This window comes from Durio zibethinus, chromosome 6, assembly GCF_047325235.1.
Source record: "Durio zibethinus cultivar Kanyao isolate XHJ-2024 chromosome 6, ASM4732523v1, whole genome shotgun sequence".
Taxonomy (NCBI): domain Eukaryota; kingdom Viridiplantae; phylum Streptophyta; class Magnoliopsida; order Malvales; family Malvaceae; genus Durio; species Durio zibethinus.
In genome coordinates this window covers 910,165-913,588 of record NC_143167.1, presented here as the reverse complement: position 1 = coordinate 913,588, position 3,424 = coordinate 910,165, and the positions used below count along the sequence as shown (strand labels likewise).

At 35.7% G+C, this 3,424-nt stretch overlaps 1 pseudogene; it reads right to left on the bottom strand.

Moving 5' to 3' along the window:
- Positions 1-1,457: 1,457 nt before the first annotated feature.
- LOC111286541 ((S)-8-oxocitronellyl enol synthase CYC2 pseudogene) lies at positions 1,458-2,973 on the bottom strand (annotated as a pseudogene).
- Between the last annotated feature and the right edge of the window lie 451 nt (positions 2,974-3,424).

Below are 3,424 nucleotides of genomic sequence, written 5' to 3'. Positions count from 1 at the left end.
GGCATTTATTGTTATAAAATATGTGATGATATCTAGGGAAACACTTTTTTACCCACCAAACCACAATCGAAACCATTGATATTGGCCAATAATTTTTGAAATACTTACTGGTATTGAAGTTTTGGCTAAAGAGCATCAAGCACCCCTCATGTACATGGTGATTTCACTTATCCCATTGGTTTTCTTTCATACTATGTCAAATATCTCAAAGCACATTGATTATATTTAAGAAGTTTTGAAGGGTTTTCATAGTGTTTAAGCTTTGTTTCTTTTCTTTCCATCCACTTGGTTATATGCTTCATAAGGTTGACACTTTCTGTTTGTTTATAATGGCTATAGGATGAGATGACCTATTTAGCCACTCCAATGCGTTTGACCAGCATACTTCTCTGATAAAAGTTGGCTGTGCCTATTTGAAATCCACCCATAGTGGGAGAGTGTTTATTCTTAAGAGTATTTGAAATCTACTCATTGCTTCAGCCCTTGTGGTTTCCAACCAAACCAACATTAACAATTTCCTTCTGCAATTGGACTGCAGAGAATTCCAGGATGGTGGATCTGATTCTACTATGTCTGCCCTGCTGCATGGACCTTAAAGGGTATTACCAGCTCTCAGCTTGGCCATGTGGAAACCACGATTGTTGAACCAACATTTCAAGGCACTGTGAAAGAGTATATACATATTGTTTTTGGCATTGATCCTCGGATGATGGGGCTTTCAGTATTGTTAATGTAGCAGTAGTGTTGTGAACTTACCAGTCATTATTGTATCTGACCATCTTGATTACTGTCGAACTCGGGAATCATACCCCTGAAAATTGTTCTAGTACAGAAACCCATTTTCCCTCTCTTAGCTCTGTGAAGCTAATAATCTCAATTGCAACAAGTTTAGACCTGCTTTGATGGTTAGGTTATGAAAACAGGAAAACGAGGGAAACTTGTGTGGACATGACATCTACATTGTTTAATTTGCAAATGCAACTGTATGATCATAAATATCAATTAGTTTTATTTTCTTTAAGATCCAATTTGTGGTTATTTTCTCTATTGAAACGAAATTAAATGAGCTATGAGCCTCAAGCAAAGAAGCGAGTTGACAGTTAGAACTACCTCTTTTAAAATTAGAAATAAATAGACTTACCTTTTAATTGACTAAAAATTATTAACCACAGACTGATGCTTTATCCAAAAAATTTGATAATCAAAATTATCGATAAAAGAACCAAATCGGGTTGAGAAAGAAAAAGAAAAAAAATTTTATTAAGCATCTTCGCTCTTATTTTGATGACTTTATCAGAATTTTTTTTATCATATTAATTCTTAATTTATCTTCCCTGAGTTCATTGTCTGAGGGAATCCCGTATCATTTTAAAGCATTTCAGCAGATTCCTTCCCATTTCTGTATTTTATAATCTCGTTGGAAATCATATAAAGACAATTCCTATTTGAAATAGTTATTTGTGCAAGTATTTTACTATTAAGAAGCATGTGTTTCTAGTACATATCGTTTATTAATCTACTATAATCGATACTCCCAATCCGTGAATTATTGCATTTATCCGAGTGATCCAGATATGATAAAACGACGTCTAGGGAATCAACTTTTCATCTCTCATGAAATCAATCCAATACAGGATTGAATCGAGCGTGTTATATTTCATTGTAAAACCAAGCTGGTCAACTTTAGCTCGGGAACCCAACAATTTTCCAGGACACCGAAACAAAAGGTCCAAGAACTGCCAATTGGCCAAATCTTTCATCTTTGTCTGATGCAGATTTTCCGTCATCACAATTTCTTCCCATACTTTTTCCTTTTCTCGCATGGCTGTTGTAAGCCGAAAATCTTCCAAAAACATGTTTTCAGGCGCTGTAACTCCAAATTTCTCGCCAAGAGTTGGCCATATCTGCTTCCAAGTAAAACTCGAACCATTAATTGCGTTGAACGCCTGGCCATCAGTGGAAGTTATTTCATCAGTTGTGGCTGCCCAAATTTGCTGTTCAGCTACTAGCCTAGCATCAGAACCATCAATATAGCTTTCTTCCCAGCACTCCCTTGTCCCTCCAAACACAAAAGGGAGGTTTAAATGTTTACAGGTAGCACCATAAACACATAAAGTTCCTATGAAATTATAGAAAGTCCTATGAGAAGCACCAATTAACAAGCCAGGCCTATGAACAGACCACGCCACCTTACCAGCCAGCGTCTCATGGAGCAAATCTTCCAGGACATAGTAAAAGTTGTGGCTCCCATTCCCTCTCGGCCATTCTTCATCAAAAAGAATTGTTTTCCCATTCACAGGTACATAATTACTCATCCCAGTTTGAAGAGAAAAATGCTTCAATCCCTTTGCTATAGGAAGGATGGCGCTCAAGGCATTGCACATCATGGTCTTGTTCTGCTCACAACTCTCTGGACTATCCAGAGGATGCTGGCTTGCCCAAGTGATCCAGAACATATGAGTCACATCCTGTAATACAGAGAGCTTCTGCTTGGTGTCGACAGGATCTAACAGGTCACAGGATATGAAATGGTAGCTGGAACTTTTGATTGGTTTGATCTCAGGATTTCGAGCTACCCCATAGACCTTCCACTTGGATTTTGAAATTAGCCTTTTGGATAGCTCTTTTCCAACAAGCCCAGTAACCCCAAAGATAATGGCAACATTGTTACCGGCAGCTTGTGCTTTTGTATTGCATTCCCTGTCTGCCATTACTTCTAACTTGGATAGTTTGGCTCTGTCTAAACTTTGAACAATCTTTATAGAAACAAATGCACCTATCAAGATGTTGGATTTTTTCAAAATGGGTGTGGAACAATCCCCCGTTGGATGGCAATTAAAGGAAAAACAGTCGTTCCACCTATGCAAGTTGCCTGCATCTTAACTCTTACTATGACTTGATTACCTTAAAGAAGTCTTTTAATGATTTTAAATAAAAAAACCTTCTTAGGCCGGTTGTGTAGATGTAATGAAATACAAGGTCTAGGGTTAAATCCCATTAATGGAATTAAAGCAGTTTTTATAGTTAATAATTGGATTGTTATTATTTTTTATGAATAAAAAATGGTGAGAAAATGAAAATCATGTTTCACTTGATTGTAATGAATTTTGTCGAAATTGATTTATGCGATCACTTTTAAAAATAATATTAAATAAATTTAAAATTCAAGTCATAACTTTTATAATTTTTTTATATCCCTAAACTATCATTTCTTTTATAAAAAAAAAAAATGAAAATCATGCTTCGAGAAAACAGGAAGCCCTTTTCTTCTTTTGAGGGAGGATTTGGCCTGCATATAAAGTTAACATTTTGGATTATAATATGCAGCTAGTTTTTATGGATATAAGAAAATTCCAAAGCTATTCTCTTACTTTTTAAGTTAAAGCATGCTTTATTATTGAGATTTGACTATGTTTTTTTTAGT